Source organism: Ambystoma mexicanum, chromosome 8 (assembly GCF_040938575.1).
Source record: "Ambystoma mexicanum isolate Mex_15411 chromosome 8, UKY_AmexF1_1, whole genome shotgun sequence".
Lineage (NCBI taxonomy): Eukaryota > Metazoa > Chordata > Amphibia > Caudata > Ambystomatidae > Ambystoma > Ambystoma mexicanum.
Window position 1 is genome coordinate 614,876,652 of NC_090929.1, and position 12,772 is coordinate 614,889,423.

Here is a 12,772-nt window from a genome sequence, read left to right on the forward strand (position 1 = left end):
AAGCGGGCCCTCCACCCCGGTCAGGGCAAGAGGGGGTGGCATTGATAATGTTCACCTACATGAAGCAGTCTCCCCTGTGCCTTCCTTCCATCCAACTGAAGATAACTACTTAGAGCAACATATAGTTGATCTCCCTAAAACATTGGGTGTAGGGCTTGTTTGTTTGTTTGTTTGTTTATTTGTAATGCGCCAAAGTACCCTAAGGTAACAAGGCACAGCAGTTACATGAATTTGCGAGGCTTAGTTACAACAACAACGATATATACATGTATGTACACAGAATAATAGTAATTACAAGATTATATACAAGTATACAGGTAAGCATATGTGCGTACAGAATAAACAGTAGGCCGGAATATCAAAGACTTAATGACTAGAAGTGTTTGAGGGCTTACGTTTTCAGCCATGCAACAATCTTTAATCGGATGTTTGATAAGGTAGGCCCATTCTAAGAGTAGGAGGTAGGGAGTTCCACAGTTTAGCCGCTTTCACTGGGAAGCTATTGCCCCCTATGGTGGAGCGTTTAAAGTTGGGGACGGAAAGGCAGTCTTTATAGGCTGTTCTTGTGGGTCTCAGGGAGGCTTGTGTATGAAATCTATCAATTAAGTAGATTGGAGCAACGTTGTTGAGTGACTTGTAAGTAAGTGACGCAGTTTTTAAGAGAATTTTGTCTTTGATAGAGAGCCAGTTATTCTGTTGGCTATGTGCTGTGATATGATCTCTTCTGGAGATGCCCAGTGCCGCCCTGAAAGCGTTGGTCTGAAGAATGTGTAGTTTGTTAGTGGTGACTATGGATGACCCAAGATAGAGAGCATTGCAATAGTCCAGGTGGGACAGTATGAGGGCTCTAGCAAGGGTCAAGCAGCTAGTGTCGGACAGAAAGGGTTTGGCTGCACGGATCAATTTACACGTATAAGCCGTGGAAGAGGCTAGGGAATTCACCTGTTTGTTGAAAGAGAGGTTAGAGTCCAGGTAAACGCCTAGCATTTTAACTTCTTGTCCCACTTTGATGCTATTGCCATTGATTGGGAAAGAAGAATAGGCAGGTCCTAGTTTCTTTAGGCTAGCGGTGGTGCCCAGGATGATGAGTTCAGTTTTATCATCATTCAGGCATAGTCCATGTGTGGCCATGAATGCCTGGATGATGATGTACACTCTATTCACCAAGGCCAAATCCTTCCCATAATCTCCAGAAAGCGGAAGGAGGATCTGGGTATCATCTGCGTAGTTAGTATAGTGATACCGAGATGATACAGATCATCGAAAAGTTGCTTGGTAAATATATTGCACAGTGTAGGGGAGACACAAGAACCTTGTGGCACAACGCAGGTGATAGGTATAGGGTCTGCTTCAGCTGTAGGTGAAAAGACCCTCATGGTTCTGCCGTTAAGGAATGACCTGATCCATGTAATGGCCTCGACAGAGAAATGAGCTGATGTGTGGAGGTGTGTGCGTAGGACAGAGTGGTCGACCAGGTCGAATGCTGCAGAGAGGTCGAGGAGGAGGAGTAAGGTGGCTTGGCCATTGTCTCTGAGCTCATCGATCTGTGCTTTAAGGTCAATAAGAGCCGTCTCTGTCCCATGTTGAGGACGGAAGCCTGATTGTCTATCTCCAAGTAGGTGACTTTAGAGAAGTTGAAGCGAGTGGTTTCCCTTAAAGTAGGCTTCTCGGCTGGTTTGGACGGGTCAGGGTCTTTCAATTAGGCTTTTTTACAGGAGATTTTGTTTTGTGGGGTGGCAATCTTATTAGCTAATGCATTTTGGATTTCAGAGCACCAGATTGTGTCTTTACTACAAGTATCTAGTTGTGCTATAGGAGTTTCTACTTCTTTAAGTATGGAGAATAATTCCTACATGTTTGATTTGGCTCGGGATATACGGGAGTCGAAGGAGGCTCGTTTTGCTAGGAAAATGTATTTTTTATAAACGGCAGCTAGTTTGGTAAATTGGTGTTTATTAGCTACTGACAGAGATTTTTTCCTGGTGGCCTCGCAATTTCTTTTTTGCTGCTTTAAGTTTTTAAGGAATGGTGTATACCATTTGTTTAAGTGCATTTTGGGCTTACTTGGTCTGAGATTGAGGGGGGCGATTAGGTCCAATGAAGTGGACATAATTTTGTTGTATTCTTCCACCAAGGTTTTAGGATCCAAGTTGTCAGGGAGTGCGTTGAGTGTGGGGAATAAGTTTGGGATAAGTCTCTCCACAGTGATGCTTTTTTAATTTCTCGTGAGTGTAGGTGGAGCCCTGCTGGCCGGCAAGGGTAGAGGTCGGATAGTAGAAAGCGTGAATGATACCAGATGGTGGTCAGTCGAGGCTAGTGGTGAAATGTCGGTAATATTAGCTTGACAATTGTAGTCAGCCACCCAATCGAGTATTCTGCCTTTGGCATGTGTAGGTTCCACGCTTCTTTGGGTAAGTCCTAGTTCAGAAAGGGTATTGCACGTAGTGTAGGCAAGTTGGTCTTCTGGGTCATTGAAGCCCATATTGAAGTCTCCCAAAGTGAGTACTTGAGTGGAACTTTTCAGGTTGCTGGATAAGATGGTATTAATGTCCACATCGAATGTACCTATTGGACCTGGAGGGTGGTAAATCACGTGGATGTTGAGCGTTTGGGCAATAGTGAGGGGGACTTTGACTGAGAGTAATTCGCAGGATAGGACATTGAAAGTGGTAGCTAGTCTCATGGTAAGACTACATTTATGGATAATAGCAACATCCCCTCCTCTGGAGTTGGGTCAGTCTTGTCTCAGGATGGAGTAGTCATCTGGGACTGCAAGCATAAGCATGGGGCCTGCTGCCAGATGTAGCCAAGTCTCCATAATGGCAAGGAGGTCAAGGTTTTCTTAAAGGATCAGGTCAGCAGTTTCTGTTGCATGAGCTACTAGCGATCTGGCGTTGATCAGGGCTCCCTTTGGGGGCTCACAGTGGTTGTGGTAGTTATAGTGGGAGGGTGGTCAGGTGTTGTTTCAGGATTGCTCTGTTCTGCTTGACAGTAAGGGTGGGGCGGGGCAGAGTAGCTCTTTTTCCACCCCCCAAAAATGCTCCAGTCTGGCTTCCCCGATTTATCCCTCCATTCAGGAATATGAAGTTCCTTTCATAGGTCCCTCATTCGGGGGCCTTAATACGGATGACATTGCCTTCACATATGCATTATTTCCCATTCTGACAAGAATATTAAATCTGCTGGATAAGGGTCATGAGAGAACACATATGGAAATCCAAGAACTTAGGTTCTTGATTCTTGACAGTTCCGAGAAGATAAGTAAATTGGAGGGTTTTGCTTTTGCCATAGAGAGGTGTAGTTTGCCTCTGGGGCACAGTACAGAGACAACCAGGATAATTGCCCATGATCAGATCTCGCAAACCGATCATGAGAACCAAGCTGGGCTGAAATCCTATGCCGATGCCCTGGCGCACGGCAATAAGGATGAACATTTAGCTCTCTTAAGTGGCATGACGGAATTAAAGAATATGATATAAAGAATATACAACAGATCAAATGCCTGAAGACCAGAATTGGCTTGGCACCCCCTGCTTCCAACCCTGGATCTCTACATCAGATGACAAGTGAGCCATATATTGAGACATCTTTGAACCTCCCTACCATAGACAGTCCATCAGTCCTATTCAGGGCTATGGAGGAAGGTGCTGGATTACCGCCAGAGAAAGGTGGTAACACGGATAAGGATTCCTCCATGGAATCTGCTGTTGCCTTTGTACAGCATATTTCCCACAGAGAGAAGAAAATGCGTGCAAGGGCTCCCAAGCGTAGGGCCGTCAGCTCTGGCACAATAATTAAAAATCCAAGTAAAAAAAGTAAGAACTTACCCTCTCTTAAGGTGCTGAATACTAATACAAATATAAGAGACATTTGCGATTCATCTACTGAAGGTGGTGGCTTCGACTTCTCGCAGTTGGATGAAGAAAGCCAAAAGGCATTAGAGCTAAAGGAGTCTGTGCCTCCCACAAAAAAAGGGAAAAATGACATTTGTGATCAGCTTCATGCTGATCTGGTTACTGATTCTGCAAAAGAGTACGGAGAAGCCACTAACACTCTGACAGAGGCAATGAGCCACAAGGGCTCCGAGCCCATTCATGATAAACAAAAAAATCTAAAAAAGGACCCTAAAAAAAATAATTCAACTGTGACACTGCCCCAACAGGGTACAAAGTCCATCACAGATATACAAAAGCTACAAAAAAATCCTCTTAAAAAAAAAGAGGGGATACTGATTTTGGAAAACCCAATAACTGAGGGTCCATCTGACAGCCCATGTATCAAGCAATTTTTTACACCGAATCCTAAAGTACTGCCAATTACTATTCCATCAGATGAGCAAAGGCAGGACCCACTAAAAACCCTAATGCCCCCCTGTTTGCATATACACACAAACTTCAGTAGCAACATCTCCATGGGTGAACATATAAACAAAATACCTATAGGAGGGACGGGGGGAGAGCCTACAGAATCCCTCAATCCAATTCTCATCCCGAATGAGGATATTAAAATACTAGTCCAACAGGATCTAATGGATTTATTAGAAGACACCAGAAAGTATGTTTCACAACTTCCATCGCATATAAATTGGGCTCGTGAAAACACTATGCCCCTGGGTACTCTCGATGGGACTGAGAGACCTCCTACTGACTCTATACCCATGATAGGGCCTGAGACCATTCTGACCACTCTGGCCCCTCAACAAAGTATTCTATCAAGGCATGGGGGACTGAGTGACCACTGGCCCTCCAACAATTTGGAAACCATGCGTCAACCTAAAGGACCTGACTTAATGTTGAACCAATCTAGCTCACTTCCTTATAAATCCCCTGGAGGAACACGGTCCATTAGACTCAATCAACAGAATGGGGGACCGCCATATGAATTGGGGAAAAGTTATTCTCAATATAAGGAGTAGGAGGAGGGTCCCCATGAAGAGCGAGCTGTTGATGATGGTAATACTCTCCCCCACACTTTTGAAAAAACTACGTTATTCTGTGAACTCCCCAAATGAGTGGAATGGAGGCTCCCTCACATTTTGGATTATCCCAGCATCATGCTAAACTTTATGCTCCCTCAAGGTGGCCCCCGGCCCTAAATCGTGAGAGAATTTTGCCCCTATTTAGTGAGGTTCCAAGACTATCCTTAATCTCCTCTGGAGATATCAAATTGGTTGACTATATTCATCCCAACAGGTATGATTATGTTAGATTGGTCTTTTATTTGCGAACCATCATGGAACTTGTCTTCTCGGAAATTGATGCCTTTCACTGCTTTGGTTTTGACCTTGAACTCTTTAATGAGGGCTTTCTCAAACCAGGGGAGGAGAATAAAAGAATTAAATGTGGGATCACAGCAAAAAAGAATGAGTGGGACAACCCACAGACTGCCACAACAGAGCCAGATCTGATGTGGCTTGCCCAGACACTTAGAGATTATCTTGCCAAAATCCAAGCGCTGAAAGAAAATCCATAGATCGCTTCCTCCCTAACCCTCATATCATGAAATTTGAGTGGTAGTCATGCACTTAAGCAGTCCTCCTCCAGTGCTGCACTCCTACATGATGCAAGCATCTTCTGCCTTTAGGAAACCTGGGCTCATACCCCTTTGGTTTTGGACAGATTTCTTGTGCATCAAGTACTTGCTGTCAAAAAATCTAAAGGCAGACCTTCAGGAGGCCTTCTTATGGCAGTGAAAAATAACCTCTCATTCAAATGCATTAAGACCTTTAAGGTACACAGGGGGTGTATTGCTATTCTCCTACATTTTTGTTATCCTGATCCTCTGGGTTATCTACTGATTATCAATGTTTATAGGTGCCTCGATCTTGAGCTGAATGAGTTCATAGTGCTGATTGACTGTACCATACAGGAATGTAGGAATGTCAAGTGTTGTGCAATGTTCTTAACATTGTTATCACATGTGATTTTAATGCTGAAGTTGGTCCAGGGAAATTTGGTCTGCATGAGGGGTACTGCACTAATCTTGTAGATTGTAGTTATTCTCGGACAAATGTACAGGGAGCCACGTGGTACCCATTTTTTCTCTGATTGGGGTCTTTGTTGTGCAAATGAGCACTTGGGGGTTGATATGGCTTGCAATACATAGTGGAATGGGACTATGTGCTCCACTATTTAATATGTTTTTGTAAATATGACACTACTTAATTTAATTTTAGATTTTGGCATAATACCTACAGATGTTAGTGATAACAAACTGCTTAAAGTTTCTTTACAAGTCCCCCAAGTTCCCCTTAAGGGGGCCTTTCTACCATTGCTGGAACTCAACAAACCTTGTAATAGAATCAATTGGCATAGCAATAATATCTCGAAAGTCAATAAGGTTTTTCTGCAAGATTTTGAAAAGAATAGTTTTGATAAAAAAACAGATTACCTATACACATGGCGATTTTGAGATGTATGTCAATGGTGTTACATTGGGACCGTCAGGTATCAAGAGACCTACTGCAGTCCGGTATACCCACGTGCATTCCTTTAATCCATCTATGCATTAACTTAAGAAAGAGAGGAACCGTGAAATCCGTCTATTACTAAAAATCAGGTATTAACTCACTTAGTGGCAGGTTGAAGATGGTTAAAAATAAATGGAAATCAAGAACCAGAATTCTTAGAGCCCCACTTTATCAGAAGGACGCTAAAAATATGCTGCAGTCTCTTTCTTATATGAATACTCAGAATTTCCTGACTAATAAATAAGAGAGAGGATGTTCAACTCAGAACCCAAATAGTTTGTATTTCTTCCGAGGTTTGGGAAGGGCATTTTGGCACGCTATATAGCTCTTCAGATAGGAACTGGACTGTGCCGCAGGACATTTGGTCATGTCAGTGGACTGTCCCCTTTGTTTTGGCTGTATCCTGAGAATGATCGCTCGCTGCTTGGCATCTTGGGCCCCTGGTCCCAATCTACTTGCCAACATAGTTTCCAAGGGCAATCCAAACTTGTGGGCAAAAATTCTGTTCTTTTTATGTACAGATATTGTAATCACCAGGGTATTCCCGAAGAGCTGGCACATGTCTTACGTCGTCCCAATATATAAAAAGGGTGATAGGTCCAGACCTTCCAGCTACAGACCAAGTGCTCTGCTGGACGCTGATTCAAAAATCTTTGCCTTTCCTATTTTGGAGCAGATACACGATTGGATAAGGGATTTTAGGATTATTTCCCCCGTTCAATTTGGATTTAGAAAGAATGTGGGCACGGATGCAGGTGGACTCTTGATCAATATCTTTCAGCAACAGGACCGGGTAATGGGAAGCCCCCCATTTATCTGGCGTCTATTGATCTGACCTCTGCATTCAATTTAGTATTTAGTTATGGGGTAAACTCCATGCATTGGGCATGCCTGCGTCGTTGCTGTCTATACTTTACCATCTTCATGGAGAATCAAAAATTAAGGTGCGCCTGAGCACTGATGGATCCCTGTCAGAGGAAATAAAGACCTTAGACAGGGATGCATTTTTGCACCCACTGTTTTTAATTTGTACTTTACTTCTGAGACGTAGGTCCTCATTTGGAAGGAATTTCCTTTGCATCGCCAAAAGTAGAGGGAGTTAAGGTCGTTTGGTCTGCTTACGCAGACGATGTCACTCTTTATGAGCACACCCCCATTGGCCTGCAACGCCTACTCACCTCCTTCTAAAACTAGACTCAAGCCAATTTGCTACTAATTAACTACACTAAAACTGTCATATTACGTTCAAGTTACAGGAAAAGTCCCATCAGGCTTTCATGGTTCCTTGATCATGTGAAACTAACAGTGTGCCATGCCTTTAGATATCTGGGCTACCCTATCTTTGAGGACAAGAAAAGGGCACATTTTCGTAACTATCTGGACAAGAAAACTAGTCCCTCGATCTCTCAGTTACGAAAAACAGATAATAAGTATGGGAAATCTTCCCTACTACCGTGCCTTCGCATGTATAGAAACAAAATTGTTGCCCAGTTTAGCTATGGTCTCAAATTTGCTCTGCCGTGGTGTAGGAAGGAAATTGTGAAGTATGAGGCTCACTTTTTAAGATCTATGGTTTGGGGTCTCCCAAAATGTGTGCCATCCGCCGCTATTCGCTATGAATTGGGGCTATTCTCTATATCTAGCACAATCGAATGGCTACGGCTCGCGATGTATAGGAAACTGCTTTTGGGTAATGATACCAATTTGTATGGAATTATGGGAAGTGGGCTTGTTAAAGGTATTTGTTATCTAAGTTCCTGCTGGACCTGGAAAGGGAAGCATTGGAATCGCTTTGAAAAGTTGGGGTTTCTCTGGGTCTATTGACTTCGAACCCGATGAAGGTTAAGAGTCTGCTTCTTCACTGTGACTGGAACACAACGGTCACTGAACTTCAGCATAAGAAGCTCTATTGTCAATTGGTATCAAATATAAAAAAAACTGGGCACCACCGAACCATATTTACTTAAATTTCCAGGTAGAGTGTGGAGGCAGGATTTCATGAGATTCCGTTTTAATGTACTGGAGACAGGAGAAATATTGAACATTGGGTCAGGAAATCCTGTTTTAGCCCATCAATGGGGATTCTGCAAAAATGAGGTCCTAGCAGAAACATTGGAACATATCTTGACTGAATGCATTGGCCTAAGGTCAGAACGTATTAAATGTTTCTCAGAATTTGTGCCAAATACAGAATGTGTTGATCTTAAAGCATTATGGCTGGACATGTTACATGGAATGGGAATCGACTTAAGCTCAAATTTGCAGTCCTCCGATTTTTAAAGATAAAATGTGGGCTGTAACTATGACCAACTGAATAACCACATTGGGTCATGAATGAACTGCCCGATGTCTAGATCAAAAGTGCTTGATTTATGAATTCCATTTCTCATGAGTTCGATTTAGGCTGCTCTTATCCAGTCATATATCTTGATTGTAAACTTGTAAGTAGATGGATCATGCAAATGTATATGTTCCAGGATGTGGTAATTTGTATATCTTTATGTTTGGATATTATGTTTTCTGTAGACATTAAGGATTTGTATTTTCAGTTGTGTTTTTAACATATTTTAATGTATATGTATTTTCCTTTTCTATTTAAATATTTTTGTAAAGGTTATTGTGTAACCAAAACAAATAAAAATAAAAAATAAAAAAAAGAACACACATGATCATAAGGCGGGGTAACTACAAATCCTGACTGCAAAAATAAAGGTAGCAGAAAAGAAATGGTAGGAGAATAGGCACACAACATGAACTATATAATTTGAAAACTGGTAGTGTGGGCGTGGCATACGCTGTAAGGCAGCAGTCTGCTCATAGGATTCCCCTGGAATGTTCCATTGTTCTGCAACGGGTACACCATCAAGTTGGAGAAGATGGTGAGGGTGGGCAGACACATGTAAGGGATGCGGTTAAGGGGGATGGGATGGGAGTTGGGAAATGTTTTAAGGTTAAAAATGCAGGTTGGCAGGAAGTGGGATTGGCACGGGATCACGGTCAGAAAGCGGGTTCTATGTCTCTGGAAAACACACTAAGTTCAATGGCAAAACGTTTCACAACAAATGGGAGAATTAATAGGCCTGATATTGGGGAATGTTAGGGGCATTAATAACCCTATTAAAGTCAGGAAGATAACAGTATACATTGACCGGCACTCCCCTAAGATATTGATGCTATAGGAGACACATGCAAGGGAAGCACTAAACAACACCTTTGCCTCTAAGTGGGGTGAGCAGAGATTTTACACCTCCTACTCATCCCAGGCCAGAGGGGTGATGGTATTGGTTCACCGAACACTGCACTTTAACTCACAAAAGGTACAAATAGATCCCAGAAGGCCGATATATAATAATAATAAAAGGGGAGTTGGCCGGGAAAAAGATTATACTGGTGAATTCATATGGGCCAATATAGATGTCCCAGGCTTCTACAATAGAATTGCAAAGAAGATGGCAAAGGAGGGCAAGTTCCCTATCATATCAGGTGGGGACTTTAATACAGTGTTGGATGTGTGAGGGACAGGACTAGCACTGTCCAACAGAAACTGTCTAGTGCTGCACCGGTGGTAAAACAAATAATGGGTCATTTGGGGATTATTGATGTATGGAGAAATGAACACCCGAATACCACTGAATACACATATTACTCCACTGTACTCCACTGTACTTGATGCCATGTCACAAATTGATCTGATACTAATATCTGCGGAATGGGCACCTAGAATACAGGGCAGAAAGATCCACCAGTATCCACTATCAGATCATTCACCAGTAGAGATTAGACTAGTCAAGAGGGAAATGCCCAGATGCCCAGACCTTCCCCTATGTGGAGAATGCCATCGGCTATGCTAAAAGACACCATGCAGGCCACAACCATTCGATAGAAGATTGAGGAGTTCTTCGAGCAGAATGAAGGTTTGGTATCTCAATATGACACAGTGTTGGAGTTGTTTAAAGTGTGGCTTAGAGGCACATTGATCTCTACAACACCCAGTAGTCTTAAAAAAACAAGACAAGATCTGGGCGATACTGAAAGGGAAATATGGAACCTAGAAAACCAATATGGCAACATCAAAGATAGTAATCTCTTGGGTGAAATTAAAGGGAACATGCTAAAGTTCAGCGACCTGGAGGAACAAGAAGTATGATACATGGCAAAACCTTCTCAGTCTCGCAAGTATCTGGAGGAAGACTGACCTGGGAAAGGGTTGGCCGGTGTGGTCAGGGGTGAACATGGGCTGCAGACCATCACTGGTATTATGGGGATTGCGGGACAGTTGGTAACGTCCACAGAGGCAATAAATGAGGAATTTAGGGATTACTATAAGTAATTGAATGCCAACGCGGACACGAGCACACATGAAGAAACAGAGCAATATTTATCTGAGAACCCCCCCCTGTGGGCCTCTCGGCGGAAATGAGGGAAGAAATGGGAAGGCTGAATGAGCTTAGGGAAATAGAAGAATCTATAGATGCATTGGCCTCCGGTAAATCCCCAGGCCCAGATGGACTAGGCATTGCAATAAAGAATACAGAGGTACCCTCGCCCCAAAACTCCTAAGAGTATATGAAGAGTCACTCAAAACTGGCATCTCCCACCATCGATGCCGGAAGCGGTCATTACAGTGCTACCTAAACATGTACTCCAACCCAGTGAGATGGCATCATACCGTCCGCTGTCCCTGATTAACACGGATGCCAACATTTTTGCAAAAAACACTTGCGAACAGGCTCCACCCGAACATGCAACAATTGATACATCCAGATCAATCAGGATTCATCCCTACACAATCAAGGGGATTGAATCTTAGACAACTATTTGGAATCATGTCACAGATCAATCCAAAGGCCAGGACAGTAGCAGCGTCACTTGAAGCCAAAAGAAAATCATTTGACTCAGTGTCATGGTCTTTCCTATTTGAGGTACTTAAACAATGTTAACTGGGTGATAACGTCATCAGATATACTCGATTGGTGTACACAAATCCAACTGCTAGAGTCCGCATGAGTCTGCATGAATGGGACATTATCACAACCGTTTGTACTGGCCTGCAGTACTAGACAGGGCTGCCCTTTCTAGCCCTTACTGTTTTCACTCACAATAGAACCCCTCGCCAGGAAAATAGGCAAACGACACTCACACCGCACATTCACATACAAGGTTGCCCCCAAATAATATCGTTATAGGCAGACGATACACTGCTACACCTACGTAACCCCCGAGGAAAACCTTAAACCAGTAATTTCAGAAGTGGCCGAATTCACGTTGCACTCAGTATATAAGATAAACAATGCAAAGTCTGAACTATTCCACCCAATGATCTGTTCGGATTCAGATGGTCCCCAATTAGAATCAAATATCTCAGAGTGCTGGTCTCTGGCAAACAACAGACGCTATACGAAGATAACCACAAAGCCTACCTTAAAGTGTTAACAACTAAACTGGTGGTGTGGTCCAAATTCCTGATGTCCCTATGCACTAGTACTTATGCCCAAAGGAGGAGTCTCTCCCTATCAAGTTCTTCTGCTTATTACGACCCCTAGAGGAAATATTGGGTAGCAGCCTCACCCCCATAGCCTCATAGGGAAGTGCTCCCCTGTGGGGAGAAGTGACGAGAACCTCACACACAATGGGCCTCATTATGAGTGTTGCGGTAAGGCAACAATGGCGCTGGTAGTGCTACCGGTGCCGTTGTTACCTCGTCGCAACATTCCGAGTTCTATCGCAGGGCCGCACTGTACGCTTGGTCAGACCAGACGTGCAGAGCGGCACACGGTAGCAGAACAGGATGGTAGCAACGGTCCCATTATTAACAGGGCCGTTGCTACCATCCTCCCCATTCCCATTGAGCCCTATGGGGGCTCAAATGGGAATGGGGACATACCGGGTCCCGCGAATGGGAATTACCGGGCCCGCAAGGTGTAAGGCGCTTTATAAATCAATAAATACAAATACAATTACAAAGGTCGGAATGGCCCGGTAATCCCCATTCTTCGGGACCCGGACCAGAGTTTGGGGGTAGCCATGCCGGTAAAAATGGCATGGCTACCTCCAAACTCGTAATGAGGCCCAAAGTCTCATCTGCTTCACACATTTTGCAAAGCACCTCTGCCATTAGAATGCAGTTATCCCCAACCGGTCTAGCTGCACACATAATTTATTTATTTATTTATTTATTTATTTCCTTATTTATTTATTTATTTATTTGGCATTTTTATGGCCCCTATACACAGGTGTTTACATTCACCACAAGACAAGCTGAGTGGGGGTGGGGGGGGGGCGAAATCATAAAAATACAACAAA